Genomic DNA, 20,976 nt, shown 5'->3' with positions numbered 1-20,976 from the left:
CCAGGATCTGAACTTTCACCCTTTATTTCCCTCATAATTATTATCCTGGCTGAAACAGAGTAATGCCTGCCTCCGGATATCGATTTGAAGGTAATTTATGTACCACACTGAGTTTTCATCTAACCTAGAATAGATGCACAGTAAATCTTAGTTCATCCTCCCACATGGATATGGCAGTTATGTACATTAAAAAGAAACTAAACTTATGAATTTGTCAATTGCCACCTGGATGTTGGGTGAAGTGTATACAAATCCATCATGAAAGTACATGGGAAATAGAACCTGAAAAAAACTAGGAAGCCTGTGTGTGTACATGTATGTAAATTTGGGGGTATAGTTTGTTGACTAGATTTAACCATAACACACGTTACAACACCTTTGAGTTCCCTAGTTTAGCCAATTACACTAAAAAATTTCCATCAACACGTGATATTTTTCCTGACCTCTGTGTCACGTTCAAATTAGTTTCATTTTAAAGATGAGGAATTGAGGCTCAAATATTTTAACTGATTGCCCAAAATCACACAACTTGAGGCAGAGGCCAGGTCTTGTCACTCTAAGTCAAGGTTTCTTTTGACCGAACTCCAGTTGTCTAAATGCAATATACCAGTAATAATATTCGTCTGTCATAATTAATACTACTGACCCAAACAAAGTATGAATTAGGAAGAAAGTTTGTTTATGACTTGATCATTCGCCTCATTAGAATTTATCTGGAGGCAAATTTTCACCCTCACAGACCTTCTGGACTCAGAGTATACGAGGTCATGAAACCCACGCTCCTCAATTTACACGAGTGGCAGTGATTCATCCAGATTGAGTCATTATTTCCCTCCCCAGACCTTCTAATGACCAATTTCACACATGAGAAATAACTGGGCAAGCTACAGTTAAGGATTTTTTCTCTACAGGAGAAATAGGAGATAAAATGAGTTTCTTAAGGGACAAATCCTTGGACGCTTGACTCATTTGCAAGAAAGGAAAGGTATATTTTTCTATGTATTCCATTAGTACCCAATTCAACAAATAAAGCCACAAACACAGCACACCCACTTTTGGTAATGCATATGTAAATTCTTATTTTGGTCTCTTTTGACTCAAGAGGGAACTAAGAAGGGGGCCTGATCTATTTCAGGTCCCAAATTAAATATAACCAATTTAAAATTAATCAACACAGTATTTATAAATAAAACAAGACTCAGTTGAGCTGGTAACACTTCCTCCCCGTCTCCCACTCTCTGAAGTGTTGCAAGCTAACCTTTAGGCCTAAAAATAGGGCAGCCTTGCTGAGTCACTAATAAATTTCAGCCCTACACCTCACAAGAAGATAAAATGCTCTTCAACAATACTTAACACCTCATCTTCCTGAGCCCACCTTCTGGTCATGAAACCAGACCAAATCCATGATGGTTCCAGAAAGCTATTTTTGGCATATTAGACCACTGCCAGTGACTTAGAGGCACCCACTCCCTTTGCTAGAGAGAAGGGACTTTCCACCATACAGAAGTATAAATGAGATTACCTACCTTATCTCCATCAGTCACCAGATTCCCCTTATTAGTGGTTTATTTTGATAAAAGCCTTCATGCTTTTGGTTAGTCAGAGATACAGACAGACTCACTAAGTCGGGAAGAGACTCAGATGTCACAAAACCCAGGTTTCTCATTGTATACCTAAAGACGACAACAAACACAGGACTGTCAGAAACAGTCTCATGTGCAGCTAGTTAAAAAAAAAAAAAAAAATTAACTCCAGAGTTCCAGTTGTTATTATCCTATAATTTCTCAACAGCATGGCAAGATGAAATCCAGTGAATAATATTAAATGACTTTATATAGGAGGTTTGGATTAACATATACACACTACTATATAGAAAACAGATAACCAACAAGGACCTACTCTATAGCACAGGGAACTATACTCACTATTTTGTAATAACCTATACGGGAAGAGAATCTGAAGAAGAATACATATACATATGTATAACTGAATCTCTTTGCTGTACACCTGAAACCAACACAATATTGTAAATCAATTATGCTTTAATAAAAAAATAAAAAATAAAATGGCTTTATATTCACACATTCATTCATTCATTCAATAAATATTCAGCACCAATTTGTGCAAGTTCCTGTACTAGGTGCTGAGGATACCACAAGGAACACAACTGACATGGTTTCTGCCTTCTCAGGACTTAGTTTAGTAGGTCACCAAGACAATAAGAAAGGCAATTATGGTAGTGTGATATTATATAAGAGCGAAGTTCAGGAGTGTTGCAAGAGACTATGGGCAGAAAAACTGGTAGAGAAGGAGAGGGAGAAGATTCTTAACCTGGTTTCAGACATCAAGGAAGATTTTCTGGAGGAAGCTAACACCTAAGCTATGACCTGCATGATGAGTTAAGTGTTAACTTGGAAATGAGGATGGGAGTAAAAAGGATGAGTGTCCCAGGCAAAATCCAAAGGCCCAGAAGTAAGTGAAATAAAGCAGGTCAAATGAACCAAAAACCATTCAGTCTGACAGGAGCGCAGATGAGCCAGGACAGCATGGTGAGCCATGGGTTGGAGAAATAAGCAAGGGTCAGATCATAAAATGCAATTATTATATGCTGCATTAGGGAGTTTGGACTTCTGTCTAAGAGCTTTGAAACCCAATAAAGAATTTTAGCATCTGAGAAAGATTACTGAGGTTACAGTATATGTGGGAGAAGAATTAGAAGAGACAAGACTTAAGGCAAAGATACCAGTTATGGAGGGTCTGCTCAGGCACCAGGGCACGCAATGTGGTAGTCTGGATTTAAAATAGTGAACACATTTCAGAAATATTTAAGCAGTTGAATGAACAGAATTGTGTTCTTACCAGGGTAAACAAGAACGTACCGAAGGGCTTATCCCTCTCCACATTTGCCTTGCGCCACAGTCCATAAATCTGAGAGATCACAGATCAAACCAGCAATAAAGCTCCCAGAATAAACCACCCAACCTCTACTGCTGCCAGGTTGGAGTCTTCTGGATTTATAGGATGAAGGCTAACAAAAGCCTTCCTCTCTCACTAGCATTCATCCTACAGATATTTATTGAGGGTCTGCTATGTTTCAAGCATTAGTCCAGGTCTTGGGAATGGAAATAAAAAGGACACAGTATATGCACTTAAAGACTCGTGTATCGTAGGGGAGAGAGCTATGTAAACAGGCCGTCATAAAACAATGTCATGAGTGAAGTAACAGTGACTGTGAGTATGCAGAAGTACATAATTCAACTAAGGAAATCATTAAAGCCTTCGTGGTGACTTCGTAGAAGGCTTCTAGGGTTGATTGATAAAAAATAAGTAGGAACAGGTAGAAGAGAGGAGGAGAAGGAAAAGGTGGCATTAATAAAGGCCTGAAAGTGAAGAGTAGCATGGTTTCTGGATGAGAGATACAAGCAATAACGTGCAGCTAAAGCATGAAGTGAGACACACAGTGTTGTAAGATAAAGCTTAAGAGGTTCATAAGGAAGGTCTGGTGGGACATGGTAAGGACCTTAGATTTATTTTATCCACTGGAAAATGGAGAGTTGTTGAAAATAGAAAAAAAAAAAAAGAATAGAATCAGATGTATGTTTCAGATACTGATATTGTGGTATCTGTACAGAGAATGGGATTTGAAAGACCATATCCAAAAGCAAAGATGCAGGTTAGGAGGCTCTTGAAGTAACCACAAAAAGAAATGATGAAAATCTCACCAGAGCTGATAATAAGGATGGAGAACAAAATGAATGCAAGAACTTCTTAGAAGAAAGCATTGACAGAATTTTGTAATACAGTAAGTCCCCTACATACGAACCTTCAAGTTGTGAACTTTCAAAGATGCAAATGTGTGTTCACGTGTCCAATCACGTAAGTTAGTTCAAGTATCTGGTGTACATTGTCACGTGCGTGCATCCTCTACAAGTAGTTGTGCTTTTGTGTACTTTACTGTACAGTACCATATAGAGTACAGTAGTACAGTATCTTTATTTCAAGCCTAGGATGTCCGAAAAGAAGAGTAAAAGCAGCGGTGATGTAGCTGGTACTGCTAAGAAGCGCCGAGAGATAACAATGAAAACAAAAGTGAAAATAATTGAGAGAGTGGAGCGACAAGAGGAAGAAGAAGTAACTGTAGAATCAAAGAGATTCACAACACAGGAAATGGCAAGGGGATTTCTTTATTTGAGGAGGCACTGTTAGTTTTTGAGGCACAGGACCTGAACACAGAATGGTACACAAAGGTTGCAGCAGCCATTCAGAATGCAACCCAGTGCTACCATGAGGAGAAAAAAAGAGCTACTACCCAGACATCACTGGACCGTTTTTTCAAGAGGGTAGATAGAATTGAATCCAGCAAGGAACCAGAACCTGTGCCAACAACGTCAGGCATGAGTGAAATTGCAGCTTGCCCTCCGTCTCCTATTGCTGACGATCCTTTAGCTCTACCATCTCCCGCCTCCTCTTCCTCCTCCAGTCAGTAACTTTTTGTCTGTTCACTCGACGCTACCCCTTGTATGCCAGCTGTTATACTGTACTACTGCACTTTTCACGGTACTGTACTGTAAGATTTAAAATGCTTTATTTTTTGTGTTTGTTTTTATGTATTATTTGTGTGCAAAGTATTATAAACCTATTACAGTACAGTACTATACAGCCAGTTGTGTTAGTTGGGTACCTAGGCTAACTTTGTTGGACTTACGAACGCACTCTCAGAACGGAACTTGTCCGTATTTGTATGTAGGGGACTTACTGTAGGTTGGATTGGAGTTGGTAAGAGAGCAGAAGAAAAAGGGTGATTAGTTTCTAACTTGGGGAAATGGGTGGGTCCTTCAACTGAGAGAATACTGAAGATGAGTTCATTTTACGTATTGAGTTAGAAGTGTCTAGGTAACATATACATGGAGATCTAACATGTTGATATATATGTGTGTGTGAGAGTCCAGATCATCAAAATTATACAGAATTTGGAGTTATCAGCATATAGGTGGTAATAAAAATGTTAAGAATAAATGGAATCATCTATTTTCTTGTCTAATGGATCAAATGTATATTAAGTATTTGGTATGCACATAGGAACATTACATAGAGTGAGAAGAACCAGGATGAGAACAGAACGTTGAGAGCTAAAAAGACTAACATTCAAGAGGTGAAAGAAGGCAGAAAATTCTACAAATGAAACAGAGGAGAAACCATCAGACAGTTTCAAGGAGAACCAAATAGTGTGGATATCATAGAAGTCAAGACAGTAGAAATAAGGATCAACAATTCCCATAAGATAAGGACTAAAAATGATCTTTGATTTGATGCTATAACATTTTTAGGTGATACTACTGAGAACAATGTCACTAGAAGCGGTCATTGACAGAAGTAGGCCATTCAAGTCAGCCTCTGTGTACACCAATGGCCAACTACCTTAGAGCTTCCAGATGCTGGTCCCCGGTCCCCTACAACTGAGAAAGTAAATTGGGTCAAATGCAATAGTTATTAAATGCCTTCTTCAGAAAAAAAAATGTGTTTGAACTAGATGATCTTTGGTATTCCTTAAAATTCAGAGATTCTTTAATTGTTGAAATACATAATCTTCCTATATTCGTCCTATTGCAAATCAAAGTAACCCTATTTTTAAATCTAGTTGGTGCATGAGGAAGAATTAGGAAAGTCAGTTCAGCTACTGAGTGAATCTACAGTATTTGGTTTCCATCATTTTAATACCAGTGGGAGGAGTATGGATAGCAAGGGATACCAGTCCCATCTCGAAAATGTTTTTCTGAATCTATACAGTTCCTGTGTTTAGAGAATGAGAGTTCAGATAATAAGGGATATCTGTATCATATTATGTCTTAAATGTTGTCTTGTGCAATGCAGAAGCTTAAATTAAGAATTTCGTTTTTCCTTTGAAGTCAGTCAAAGCAAAGGAACTCTCCAAAATAATGTCGAGAAAACACAGACTCTTCTATAACATGGAACGAGTGCTGGACCAGGAGTCAAGAAAACGAGTACTCCAGCCAACAGTAATCTGCTTGGTGGTCTTAGGGAACCCAGTTAACTCTCTGGATCTTAGATTTCTCATCTGTAAAATCTAGTTGGACCAGATAACTTCTCAGAGGCCTCCCAACCGTTAGTCTATCTGCTTATAGGCATGATTACACACTATGCCTTGCTATGACCATTGATATACAAATCCATTATCTCAAAGGATATTCCAAGAGTTCCAAGAAGGCATGTGGTTTACCCCTGGCTTTGGAAAGTCCTATATTCCTTCCAAATAGGAAAGCAAAGTGAGAGGTGAAACTTCCGTTTTCCTGCAAGATGAGAAAACTCATTTATAAGTCTGAGCCAATGAGTGTCAGTCTCATAATAAACACCCTCCTAGGAATTAACTTCAACCAGAAAAATCAAAGGTCCCCAGAGGAACACATAACCTTTATCAAAGTTTTGCTCTTAAATACCTACCAAGTTGCTGTTACATCGTTTGAAATGCATATCTCATTAAATCACAAACCTTGTGCTGGGCCCAAGAGAGATTTTCACGAGTGAAACTGCAATGTTCTGACAGCCCTCTCTGAAGGAGACCTCAGAGAGTTTCAAATAATTAAAGCATTCACACTTCAGAAGCAGGAAATAGAGTGAAAGACTTTCAGACATATCTTGTTTTTGCAGGCTTATTGAAAGGCTGACACAAAGCAATGGAAGAACAAAAGAGATAATTATCTAGAAACACTTGGACATGAAATTTTAAAAATCCAATCATCTAGCTCCGAAAATTCTATTTTAAACTTTCATTTTCTTTTAAAAGTAACATAAGTACATTAAAAAATACTGAAAAATAGAAAACAAGGGGAAAGTTTTATCTTCCCTTTCCCCCAAATCAAATAAATGACATGAAGGAATAGGCAAGGAAAGAAAAGAAAAATTTTATGTACTTGAAAATACACTGAGGATGTACATAGTAATAGATAGATACCATTTATTGAACACATATTTTGTGCCTGGGACTGGGAAAAAAAAATCATAACCCTTGTAGATACAATCAAAACTGTCCTAAGATCAAGTCAACTTAGGGCTTCAGTGACTCCCCAAAATGTAAAAGAAAAATTAAGGGTAGAAGTAAGAAAACACAACATGCATCTATTAGGAGTTCTATAAGATAGAAAGCATTGGAAAATGGCACTATTCAAGCATGAAAGGGTGGTTAATTTTCTATAACTAATTTAAGGAATATTTGTCAGATTAGGAAATATACTGAGTACCAGTAAAAAGAAATAAATATAAATCCACACCTAGACACACCCACAATTAAACTTCAGAACACCAAAGATAAAGAGATTTTTAAAGTAACCTAAGATCAAAGGCAGACAATCTTAAAAGGAACAAGAATTAGACTGATGGCAGGCTTCCCAAGAACAGTCACAGGCAAAGTGATATTTCAAAGTGCTGAGAGAAAATAACTGGCAACTTAGAATTGTCTGCCCGGCTAAATTGTCATTTAAGGGTGAGGGGGAAAATCAAGATATTTTCCAAAAATAAAGGAAGGAAGAAAGGAAGGAAGGAGGGAAGGAGGAAGGGAAGGAGGGAGGGAGGGAAAAGAAACATTAATTACTAAATGACCTTCTGTGAAAAAAATATTTTAAAAATTTAAAAATATTTTTAAAGATTTAAAGAAGGAAATTTAACACAAAGAAGGAATGAGATCCTAGAACAAAGATGAACAAGGACATTAGCAAACATTTTAATAAATCTAAGCATGCATTTGAATGCATAAAAATAAAATGACAACTAATTTGGGGGATCAAAAATTTAGCAAATCCAAAATCCTTAAAAATAACATAAAATACAAAAGTGGTGATAGAGTTAAAATATTCAGAGAAGCTATTGATTATTTCTAAGAAATAGAAAACTTCCAAATCATTGTCACGTGAGTGGGAGGGAGGGCTGGAATAAAGGAAACTCAGTTAATCCAGTAAAATATTGGAAAGGAGGGAGGATCAAATAAAAAGCCTAAAAATATGAATAAGATAATATGAATAATAACTAACAATTAGGGCATTTATGTGCCAGGCACCACTCTAAGTGTTTTACAAATATCAGTTCCTTTATTCTTCACAGTAACTCAGTCAAGAGTCCTATGATATTATTACTGTTATTTTACAGACGAGAAAAGTGAAGCATACGGAGGTTAAATAATTTGATCAACAGCTAAAACTAGTAAGTGACAGAGTGGAAAGATACAAAGTATGCACTAAAGTCTATACTAGTAATTACTATTTTATGCTGCTTCTAAACATGAATCCAAATATATTAGCAATTGCAATAAATGAACTACATGCATTAAACTCACAAGCTAATCACAGATTCTCAGAATATATTTTTTAAAGGTCAGGGAGATAAAAAGATACCTGTAAAGACAATAGACAAATCTTAGTCAAGACTATTCAAGAACAGAGAATGGATAAAGAAAAGGTGACACATATACAAGATAAATTTCAGACAAACTATTAGAACTTACAAGGGTTTCAGCAAGTTTGCTAGATGGATAAAAAGCATCAATATACAAAATCAATTGCCTTCTTCCCTATATAACCATTGGAAGTCATGTGAAGTCATTTGAAATACACTTTTTAAAAATATACTACTTCGGGCTTCCCTGGTGGCGCAGTGGTTGAGAATCTGCCTGCCAATGCAGGGGACACGGGTTCGAGCCCTGGTCTGGGAAGATCCCACATACCGCGGAGCAACTGGGCCCGTGAGCCACAATTACTGAGCCTGCGCGTCTGGAGCCTGTGCTCCGCAACAAGAGAGGCCGCGATAGTGAGAGGCCTGCGCACCGCGATGAAGAGTGGCCCCCGCTTGCCACAACTAGAGAAAGCCCTCACACAGAAATGAAGACCCAACACAGCCATAAAAATAAATAAAAAATAAATTAATTAAAAACAAAACAAAAACTTGCTTCCTTTAAAAAAAAAAAAAATATATACTACTTCCAATCAACTGCCAAACTATGAAGTATCTAGAAATAAATATAATAAAATATCCATTACTTTTTTTTAACATCTTTATTGGAGTATAATTGCTTTACAATGGTGTGTTAGTTTCTGCTGTATAACAAAGTGAATCAGCTATACATATACATACATCCCCACATCTCCTCCCTCTTGCGTCTCCCTCCCACCCTCCCTATCCCACCCCTCTAGGTGGACACAAAGCACCGAGCTGATGTCCCTGGGCTATGCAGTTGCTTCCCACTAGCTATCTATTTGACATTTGGTAGGGTATATATGTCCATGCCACTCTCTCACTTCGTCCCAGCTTACCCTTCCCCCTCCCTGTGTCCTCAAGTCCATTCTCTATGTCTGCGTCTTTATTCCTGTCCTGCCCCTAGGTTCTTCAGAACCATTTTTTTTTTCTTTTTTAGATTCCGTATATATGTGTTAGCATAGGGTATTTCTTTTTCTCTTTCTGACTTATTTCACTCTGTATGACAGTCTCTAGGTCCACCCACCTCACGACAAATAACTCAATTTCGTTTCATTTTATGGCTGAGTAATATTCCATTGTATATATGTGCCACATCTTCTTTATCCATTCATCTGTCGATGGACACTTAGGTTCCTTCCATGTCCTGGTTATTGTAAACAGAGCTGCAGTGAACATTGTGGTACATGACTCTTTTTGAATTCTGGTTTTCTCAGGGTATATGCCCAGTAGTGGGATTGCTGGGTCGTATGGTAGTTCTATTTTTAGTTTTTTGAGGAACCTCCATACTGTTCTCCATAGTGGCTGTATCAATTTACATTCCCAACCACACTGCAAGAGGGTTCCCTTTTCTCCACACCCTCTCCAGCATTTATTGTTTGTAGATTTTTTGATGATGGCCATTCTGACTGGTGTGAGGTGATACCCCATTGTAGTCTTGATTTGCATTTCTCTAATGATTAGTGATGTTGAGCATCCTTTCATGTGTTTGTTGGCAATCTGTATATCTTCTTTGGAGAAATGTCTATTTAGATCTTCTGTCCATTTTTTGATTGGGTTGTTTGTTTTTTCAATATTGAGCTGCACGAGCTGCTTGTATATATTGGAGATAAATCCTTTGTCAGTTGCTTCATTTGCAAATATTTTTCTCCCATTCTGAGGTTTGTCTTTTGGTCTTGTTTTATGGTTTCCTTTGCTGTGCAAAAGCTTTTAAGTTTCATTAAGTCCCATTTGTTTATTTTTGTTTTTATTTCCATTTCTCTAGGAGGTGGGTCAAAAAGGATCTTACTGTGATTTATGTCATAGAGTGTTCTGCCTATGTTTTCCTCTAAGAGTTTTATAGTGTCTGGCCTGACATTTAGGTCTTTAATCCATTTTGAGTTTATTTTTGTGTATGGTGTTAGGGAGTGTTCTAATTTCATTCTTTTACATGTAGCTGTCCAGTTTCCCCAGCATCACCTATTGAAGAGGCTGTCTTTTCTCCACTGTATATTCTTGCCTCCTTTATCAAAGAGAAGGTGACCATATGTGTGTGGGTTTATCTCTGGGCTTTCTATCCTGTTCCATTGATCTATATTTCTGTTTTTCTGCCAGTATCATACTGCCTTGATTACTGTAGCTTTGTAATATAGTCTGAAGTCAGGGAGCCTGATTCCTCCAGCTCCGTTTTTCTTTCTCAAGATTGCTTTGGCTATTCGGGGTCTTTTGTGTTTCCATACAAATTGTGAAATTTTTTGTTCTAGTTCTATGAAAAATGCCAGTGGTAGTTTGATAGGGATTGCATTGAACCTGTAGATTGCTTTGGGTAGAAGAGTCATTTTCACAAGGTTGATCCCTCCAATCCCAGAACATGGTATATCTCTCCATCTGTTTGTATCATCTTTAATTTCTTTCATCAGTGCCTTATAGTTTTCTGCATACAGGTCTTTTGTCTCCTTAGGTAGGTTTATTCCTAGGTATTTTATTCTTTTTGTTGCAGTGGTAAATGGGAGTGTTTCCTTAATTTCTCTTTCAGATTTTTCATCATTCGTGTATAGGAATGCAAGAGATTTCTGTGCATTAATTTTGTATCCTGCTACTTTACCAAATTCATTGATTAGCTCTAGTAGTTTTCTGGTAGCATTTTTAGGATTCTCTATGTATAGTATCATGTCATCTGCAAACAGTGACAGTTTTACTTCTTCTTTTCCGATTTGGATTCCTTTTATTCTTTTTCTTCTCTGATTGCTGTGGCTAAAACTTCCAAAACTATGTTGAATAATAGTGGTGAGAGTAGGCAACCTTGTCTTGTTCCTGATCTTAGTGGAAATGGTTTCAGTTTTTCACCATTGAGAACGATGTTGGCTGTGGGTTTGTCATATATGGCCTTTATTATGTTGAGGAAAGTTCCCTCTACGCCTACTTTCTGGAGGGTTTTTGTCATAAATGGGTGTTGAATTTTGTCGAAAGCTTTTTCTGCATCTATTGCGATGATCATATGGTTTTTCTCCTTCAATTTGTTAATATGGTGTATCACGTTGATTGATTTGCATATATTGAAGAATCCTTGCATTCCTGTGATAAAACCCACTTGATCATGGTGAATGATCCTTTTAATGTGCTGTTGGATTCTGTTTGCTAGTATTTTGTTGAGGATTTTTGCATCTATGTTCATCAGTGATATTGGCCTATAGTTTTCTTTTTTTGTGGCATCTCTGTCTGGTTTTGGTATCAGGGTGATGTTGGCCTCGTATAATGAGTTGGGGAGTGTTCCTCCCTCTGCTATATTTTGGAAGAGTTTGAGAAGGATGGGTGTTAGCTCTTCTCTAAATGATTGATAGAATTCACCTGTGAAGCCATCTGGTCTTGGGCTTTTGTTTGTTGGAAGATTTTTAATCACAGTTTCAATTTCAGTTCTTGTGATTGGTCTGTTTATATTTTCTATTTCTTCCTGGATCGGTCTCAGAAGGTTTTGCTTTTCTAAGAATTTGTCCGTTTCTTCCAGGCTGTCCATTTTATTGGCATATAGTTGCTTGCAGTAATCTCTCATGATCCTTTGTGTTTCTGCAGTATCAGTTGTTACTTCTCCTTTTTCATTTCTAATTCTATGGATTTGAGTCTTCTCCCATTTTTTCTTGATGAGTCCTAGAAACTGGATAGTTAGTCCCCTTATTTCAAAGATCCTCCCAGCTCTAATACTCCATTACCCAAAGCCTTCACTAATATTTTACATTTACAATATTTTTCTTTTTGTCTCATCCTCCTGATTCCTTTCTCATGGGAGTCTCAAGGCAAAGGTCCTTTGATCCATGTAAATTTTGATCTAGTTTCAAGAGGAGTTTATGCCTTTAGACTGAGGATTAGCCTGGGGATACACCCCTACATTAACATACCATTTAGAGGACCAGGAACATTTCAGGTTTTCTTTAATTCTTAAAATCCTGTATTGGATGTACAATATTTCCATGTGACAGACTATTCTATTGTGGTTCTTGAGTTATACACTAGGGTCACCTCAGATAAATGGCAGGGTAGCCAAAACCAGTAACTATTGGAATCAGTAGAGTTGATGATTCAGTACATCAATCAATTGTACTCTTTTTTTCTCCGGTACTTTTGATTCCATTCTTTGGACTGGTTCATAATCTTTTCTTGATATTCTAGTCCGTTGGGGGAGAAAAAATCAAATTTTAAAATGGTTAACCATCTCTTTGACTTCCTTAGAAGGGATCATACAAAAAAGTAATTTTTTTCAATATAACATAATACATATAATTATATAATTAACTATTATTAATATAATAATCATTCCTGATGTCCATGGTAAACATACAAAGGAAGAGAGTAGATGCCTATTATATTGCCTGGAAAGAATTGCCAAGAAGACAAGATCTATGGCTTTTGTGCTTCACAACATGAAGTCAGCATGTTAGCATGAATTAAATTATGTAATAAACCCATTGCAGTTTTTTTTAAGGCAACACGTTTCTCTTTAAAACATAATACTTCAAGGAAATAAAGATTAAACAAATATATTTAATACATTATAAATCACCCAGTGAAAATTTCCTGTGATTTTTAAAGTTAGATGAAAAATGAAATAAGTATCTTGGCAGAATATGCAGTGATGCATCTAATTACTTATTACAACTTTACATTAAGTAGGCTTTACCTGTGTCTTTTCCAGATTAGATTTCTGATACACTAGACTCATCAATTTTTTAAAAAAATGGCAGTATTCCGTCTAAAAGTCCCCCCAGTGAGCAAAGCTTTGTGTTTGACGATGGAGTTAGAAAAACCTCTCTGAAATTTATATTATTCTATGCATTGGTCCCAAAACAGTGCTAATTTTTGTTTTCGAATTCTGCAAGAGAACAACTCCTCCAGTTTTTATTTGCAGTTTCCTCTGAACCTAACCTAGGACTCGGACATAAATCCATGGCAGCTGAGCTAATGACAAAGTGACAGCCCATATTGTATTCATACTCACCCACTCTCCCCACCCTACTGCTGATGAAAGTCGTGTGCACCAGATATCATCTTGGTCCTTTATGCAAACGCACTCCTTGTGGTTCTTCCTTCCAATCCGTCAGATATGCCCAGGCATGTCCCGAGAGCCCAGAGAACACAGATTAGACTGAAACTAAGCCATTTGACTAAAGAAGGGTCTCCAACCCCTGCCTCCCAATTTCCAGCACCGGAGCCTTGTGATTCCCACCTTTGGCTTCAGGATGCCTCAGTTTTTAGAACTACTCCTGCTTCATATCACAGAGGCACTTGCACAGCAGCTTCAAGAATAGCATCTCAAGCCTAACTGCTAGCTGCTCTCAGCCTTTGTGCAGGGCCATGCTCCTGCAGCCAAGTCCCTATATTTTTACTGAGCTCAGGCAGCTGGACCTCAGGCCTTGCCTTAATAACCCCTATGGGGGTCTCTGCACCCCCAGAAACTGTGTCTATAAGCATCTCTCCCACCTCAGTGAGCTCATGACACGGAGATCTGACCCTTCCTAGGATGGCCTTGTTCAGTACCTATAAAATTTTGAGCTTTTCTTCTGATATCATCCTTCACGCAACAGCAGGAAACCAGGTTGGGTCCTATTTTGGACAGCTGTGAAATCCCGAGAGAGAAGCTCAGACTTGATTCAGTGGGCAGTGGTGAGCCAGGCTAAGTGCTTAAGCAGGAATGCAACACAAGAAAGATGAGGAAGTACAGAGGCCTGCCTCCTGTGCAGCCCAGGGATCACACTTCATGCTGCCATTGCCTTATCACCCACACTATCACTTAGAGGGCTCTTTCTGCTCTACCCTTTCAACCCTGAAAGTGAAACAGAAGTAAGCGTTCTTGAGAGCTGGCTATTCTTAGTCTCACCAAGTCTTCTTCTTTTTTGTATCACTTTACATCTTCAAAACAAAAAACAAAACCAAAAACCAAAATCAACTTTGCTGCTGTTGAGCCCAGAATAATAAAATTGTGATGCTAATCCTGTACTTAGAAAATATCCAGAATACTACTGAAACCATCTCGGGCATTCTCATTTATCTTAAGTTTGAGTTAATGTTTGAGTTCCAAAACAACTCGAGATGCACTTAGTAGGATGTTTTCCATTTCTTACTTAACCCACGTGGGTTTTAAGGAAAACAGAATCCAAGCATTGCTTATCCCTTCACACTTAGGTAGGCCAAATGTGATTTGGAAAGAGCTACTTGATATCCAAAGAAAAACTTTCTACTTTTTGAGGGGTTTTTTTTCTCCCCCTTAAGAGGTAATAAGAATTCTAATGCAAACCAACTCAGAATTCTCCAAGTCTAATCAGAAACTTCAGCCACAAGTATTCAACTCAGTGTGTTTCTTTGTTTGCTAGTAATGTGCCCATCTCCCTTGTACATTTTAAGAGACATTTCGTCTCCTTGGTGTAATTCCCACCCTTAAATCTGGATGTCCATTTTCATGGCCACAGCAAAGTTCATCTAAGCCAGAGCACAATGGGCTTCAAGAGATATTGCTAGCACATTGATGTGGGTGTAGATTTTACCCTAGGTCCAAAACACTAGAAGTAACAACTGTGGAGGCACCCAGGGTAGAATAGAGAAGCCTGAAACTCACTGAGGGAAGGCCATTAAAAAAAAAAAAAAAAGGCAGACTTAAAGTATAGCAGATAATATTGAGGGCTCCTAAGAAACCCTAGAAATATCAGACACAGAGACATATGTTTATGAATGGATAGGAGTTTAGCAGCTATGCAACATTCCTGGTTGCCTTTTTCTCTGCCTTTTTCGTTCATAGGCGTCTTCAGAACACTGAGTGCCAAGGACTAGCTTGGATAGTGGGAGAGGGTAAAGGCCAAGTATCTGACCACATATGGTACAGGTGTTCATTTTTAAAGGCTGATGAACACCAGAGTAAAAATATACCTTTTTAGAAGCAAATAGTGGAATGTGAAAACATGGGTTTGAGTACTAGCCCTATAAACATACTAGCTGAGAAAGCAGAGAGATTCACTAAACAACTCAAACACAGTTTCCTCAAGTGGTTAGAGGAGAGAATATCACTGACTTCACAGAATAGTCTAAGAACATGTCATTCTGGAGATTTTCACCAGTCCCTTCCATGCATGTGCCTCCTTTTTCCATTGAGATCAGAGACCTACAGATATTCTCTCCCTAGCACTTTTATTAGCAAGGACTGAGATGATCTAAAACAGACTTTGAAATTGTAAAATGCAAAACAAGTTTTTAAAAGGAAGACATTGCATTATTGAGAGAGATGTGATCACTGGGTGGGAAAATGAAGTGAAGTCCCCCAGGGAGACAGCAATAAGACAGAGAATATCCAGGCCAGCACGGTCTCCCTCACTCACCAGGTGAAAGCCCACCTGGCTCAGGGATGTGAAACTACCCTGGAGGCTGTTCCAGAGCAGCCATGAACCTACAGATGTGTGAAGTTAGGTCATCCAAGTAGCCACCCAGCCTGCTTATCTGCATTGCTAGTTTGGCTTTATAAAGGACCTGGTCTTTTGGAAGTCTCTGGACAAGGAGTTACCCAGCCAGGTTTCTACAAATTGCAATAAAGCTGGTCCCTACCCAGACTCTTCTAGACCAAATTATCACCTTGAATTTCTAGAAAAGTAATTCAGTCATTAAGAGTGGAGAGAGTTAAGATCCCTGCAGAAAACAGATGGCCCACTCAAAGTGGGGAGTGTGAGGAGAGTTTAATAAAGAACACTGTTAAAGTTTTGGTAGAGAAACCGAAGTAAGCTGGGGGCTGGGGAGGGAGAGAGAATTACTGACCTTAAGCCTGAAGGTTTGCAGAAGCCCTTAAGGGTCCCCAGAAGTAAAGAAGTCTGTGTGGATAGGGTCTCCTCACAAGACACAGCCAGATGTGGTGACACCTTCCCATCCTGAGGGGAATAAATGCCCCACTCCCACCCCACTCTTCCCTTGCATCCTGTCTCTTGCCACTGGCTAACCCAACTGGAAGCCAGAGGACAAAGGAATCCCCTGGTGTGATGCATGTGGGCCTCTCAGGGCACAAAGCAACATGAAGAATGGACCCAGAGGCCAAAGAGAAGATTTTCCAGTGTCTTGCTGTTCTGGGTTGACTTGTGTCCTCTCAAGAGGTATGTTGAAGTCTGAATCTCCCAGTATCTCAGAATGTGAACTTATTAGCAAATACGGTCTTTATAGAAATAATCAAGTTAAAATTAGGTCATTACACATTAATCCAATATGACTGGTGTCCTTATAAAAAGTGGAAATTTGGACACAGAGACAGACACTCACATGTGGAGACACACAGGGAGAAGACAGTGATGAGACTGGAGTGATGCATCTATAAGCCAAGGAACGCCAGAAGACACCAGAAGGTAAGCAAGGCAAGGAAGCCTTCTCCCCTAGAGCCATCAGAGAGCATGGTCCTCCTGACACCTTGATTTGGGATGTCTAGCCTCCAGAACTGTGAGGAAGTTTGTTTTTCTTATGCCACACAGTTTTTGGTATGCTGTTACAGCAGCCCTGGGAGACGAACACACTTGCTAAGGTACAGCTGACCCTTGACTGAACAGCCTTAATCTCTGAGTAGATGTTAGCTTCAAAATGGACCTTAGAGGAGATTATGTCCAACCCTTTCATTTTACAAATAAGATAACTGAGACGTAAGATTTGCTCACAATTACACAACTGGTAACCACGATAAAACAGCAGAGTCCCAGGAAAGCTCTCAGTCTGCCCCACATTGACGGGGGGTCAGTGACACCATTCTCAACCTAGCTGAGCTACAACATGGCGTGACACTCTGCAATCCTCCTAGGATATCATCTAAGCTAAAGGATTCTCCAGAATGACGGACAAGTGGCATCCTTTCTACAACTGCCATCTCTGCAGCATGTAAATGGGCACCGAGCTGAAGAATACAGTTCAAATTGAACTGTAGTGAAAATTTTCCTTTGTTCTTTTTACTGCTCAAGAAAAATATCTAATAGCCCTAAGATCACCCTAACCCTCTAGGACAAAGTATTTTCCTCCTTTGTGAATTAGCCATAAAGAAAAAGTTACCCAAACACAGTTCATTGTTTGAAGATTGACTGCTCCACACATCCTAAAGAAATGATAAGAAACTACACAGTCAGCAACGTAGACATAAAAAAATAAAATAAAATTTAAAAAAAAGGAGAGAAAGAAAGCGAGCTCCACCCAGAACAAATAGATTTCCTATAGCTCTGTGATGTTTCTTATCTAGAGGAAGGCTTTGTTTTCTTGTCAATCAACCCCAGCAGATCATCCGAGGCTTGGCCACACCCTGGGCTGGGGAATGCTCAGGAAGGAATGTGGGAAGCTAGAGGGGAGAGGCGGTTTCCTGATGGGTCAGCTGCTAGCAAGTATCTGGACCCTGGGAAAGTCTTGATGGAGGAATTCCTCTCCTTGGAGAGTAACTGGAGCGGCAGGAACAATGCCGTGATCCGCTGGTGGTGACTCCCAGGTCACAGCGTGAGGAACGCAGGCCACCGGCAGCGGGTTATGTCACAACATGTCCCAGGCTCTCAGCAGCGCGTGGTTTACTCCCCTGGTTCAATCCAGTGGCCAAGACGCAGTATTTATCTCAAGGCAAGTTCTCTGTGAGGGAGACAATTTGCTTCACACGAGATTAAAGCATAAGAATAATGAAAAAGGCAAACCAGCTAAGAAAAGTCCCCTTAGGACCTCCAGATTGCCATCTTCTTGGCTCTTGGTTGATAGTTCTTCCAAAGGAAAGGTATGTTTTGACTACCAACATGATCCCTGTATGTGCAGTTTGATCCAGCTGCAGAGATGTGAGTACTTGAGAAGGTGTCCTCCCACGTAAAGCAGCTCAGGGACTATATAACAGTTAATTACAGGGCCGCTTCCCATGCTTCTCACCCCGGTGTGCCCATGCCCTTTAAGGACAGCATGCCAGGAGACACATGGGGACTCTCTCCTCCTTGGCCAGAGCACCACTGAGAGTAACACATTTAATGGCGGCTAAAATAGTTTACTTCTATATCAGTTTTTCTCCCATACAGAAAAATTTCTTCTCTGACTTCCAAAATTAAGCAATTGGTGAGGAAGCATTTAACAATTATAAGTTTCCTCCAGTTAGATCAGTGCAGAAGAGAGCCAAAATAAACCCAGAAAAATCAATAAAAGTGCACTATTCCGAACAAGATTTCCTACTTCTTAAGAGACTAGCTGGAGAGCAGCTGTTACCATAATTTATTTGCCTTATTTTCTCTTTCCCTCAGAGATGAGTGGGACACTTGGCTCTTCCTCAGCATTTTGGAGGCCTGCATGGCCTTCAAATCTGGTACACTGGTGACCTCTAGAGGACACAATTTTGGTCTAGGCACTATGTTAACAATGAAAAATCCTTTGCTCTGGGGAGGTAAATACATTATCAATTTTATAGCTGCTAAATAGCTTTTAGCTCTTAAGCATAAAAAAAATTCAAGCAATTATCTTCCTTCAGGTAAAATCTCCAAGGTGTCAAATGATCCATTTTCTTAAATGATAGAGAAGTTTGTTGTTGATGAAAATCTAAGAAAAGAGGGACTTTTTTCTCTCCTAAGATGGAATTCATTTTCCAAAGGATTCCAACTTGGCCAAAACATTAGATCCTGGCTTAGGTGGATGTCTTCAGCTATCTTTTGCCTGCTCCCCACCTCTCAGTGTCCTGCCCAACTCTCAACACAAGAACTTGAGAATGTCAGAAAAAGTATTCAAAGAAGTTAGTCTTGAATCCCTCTAAGCTGACAGGGTTTGGCATTTCCCAAAGTTGAGTGGACCCACCAGCCATGCTTCTCCACATTCTCCCTCATCAGCAGAACAATTCAATCAGCTGAGTTGGGGCTGGGGAGGCGCTCAGGGCCATAGATGTTGGGTGGAGGCAAAATTGTACACAGGGGCACTAATGTCCCTTAGGGCTTCCCTGAGGTCCTAGGACGGAGCTGCCTTTCCATTCGCACACAAAGCCAGGACCTTGACTCACTTCCTCTCCCAGGCAGTAACATCCACTCCAGGCTGCATATCAATGGGGACAGATATCAGCCTAAGACCTCCCATGCAGTGTAAGACCATTTAGGAGTAGGTCACAGCATCAGTGAATAAAAAGTACTTTTATTTAAAACCACCTGCATTCTGGGCACTTTGTCAGGTACCTATTATACGTCATCTCTCATTTTCACAACAGCCCTGCATGGCAAATATTATTCGCTTCATTCTACTGTTAATAAACTGAAACTCAGAGAGCTCAGCTTGGCAAAATGACACTGGAAGTTCACTTGTACATGTGCTCTTTCCAGTGTATCACAAAGCTTCTATCATCATCAAATGTTAGAGCAGAAAAGGACTGCTGCACTCATAGTTTAATCAATTCACTTTATAAATGAAGACATGGAGGAAGTAAAATGATGGACCTGAGGCCACGCACGTAAGTGGCAGACCTGGAACTAACAGCAGGAATTTAAATTCCCCATCCAGTGCTTGGGTCGCTACAGAACCCATAATAATTCCCTTCTTGCCTTTGCAGGAGCTATAGAGGATCACTGTGAGATCAGGATAAATACTAGAAACTAATTCTCCTGTAACATCCATTCTCCCATTTACCTTATCCTGGGTTTCCACAGGGGAGAGCTCTTTCTGAGAACCCCCAGGGAACCCTACGAGGCCCCTACCTCTAAACCCAAGGCCTCTCTCACCATCTTCTCCTCAGTGCAGTAGCCCTTATGTACATCTATATGGAAAGAATGGACTCTCCAGGGCAGAAGTGAAAGTCCATCAAAAGAATAAAGAACAGCAAGCCTTAAAATTCAAGATTAGGAGAGAGATGATGGTAGAGATTGGAAAACCACATGGCATTTCTACAACTGGAAATTTTCTTCTTCTCTAAGAAACTACTCATCATGACTTCTGGAAAGCCCCATTAATTTCTCAGCAGGTCAGTTTCTGCTGCTAATATCATGTTTAAGTTCTGTGAAAAGATATTCTTATCCTGTTAAGGTTTACAAATAAATGATAAAACTGTGGCATACTTTAAACTGGACTGTTCTACTGATAAGAACACAAAACTATACAATCCATTTATGACACAAGAATGGGTATTCAATCAATTTTACTTCTATGTCTCCTTTCTACTGCTCAATTCTTGCCCCGTCCGTCAAGTTAGCACTTCTGAAACTCATATCAGCAAAATGTTGTTGGCAGATCTAGTGAAGACTTGTTACATCAACAGGCTAAAGCTAGTAACAAAATGGTTGTTTGAAGATTATCTGGTAATTTCAGTGATCTCTGTTAGCACGGTCCCATCATAGTTGATGACTGAGTTTTCAGTGACTCATCTTTGCAGTAAAAGGAAGGGGTTTCTGGGAACCACCCAGACCTTCAAGGACAGTTGTTTAAAAGTGACAAGAAATCAGGGGCTTCCTACCTGTTCTAAGGAACTCGACAAATTGAATCTTGTTAGTTTGACCTTTAGGAATCATTGCTGACAGTCAGTTAGGAAAATTCCCA

General features: G+C 39.3%; 1 protein-coding gene and 1 long non-coding RNA gene across 5 annotated transcripts in view; one reads left to right on the top strand and one right to left on the bottom strand.

Moving 5' to 3' along the window:
• The window catches only part of ACTBL2 (actin beta like 2), a gene marked incomplete at its 3' end in the record, with an annotated part of 373,015 nt that overhangs the window by 100,199 nt on the left and 251,840 nt on the right, over positions 1-20,976 (top strand).
• The window catches only part of LOC309624419, a 160,756-nt gene that overhangs the window by 126,718 nt on the left and 13,062 nt on the right, over positions 1-20,976 (bottom strand). For 2 of the 4 annotated variants that reach the window (XR_014241898.1, XR_014241899.1), the window contains exon 1: positions 1,527-20,976. This exon is cut by the window's right edge and continues 13,062 nt beyond it. This is a non-coding gene — a long non-coding RNA (uncharacterized lncRNA). The remainder of the gene's footprint in view (positions 1-1,526) is intronic. The other 2 variants (XR_014241900.1, XR_014241901.1) reach the window with 2 other exon arrangements.

This window comes from Balaenoptera borealis (genome assembly GCF_965194805.1).
Source record: "Balaenoptera borealis genome assembly, chromosome: 2".
Classification (NCBI taxonomy): Eukaryota; Metazoa; Chordata; class Mammalia; order Artiodactyla; family Balaenopteridae; genus Balaenoptera; species Balaenoptera borealis.
The sequence above is the reverse complement of the archived record's forward strand: the minus strand, read 5'-3'. Positions and strand labels throughout refer to the sequence as shown.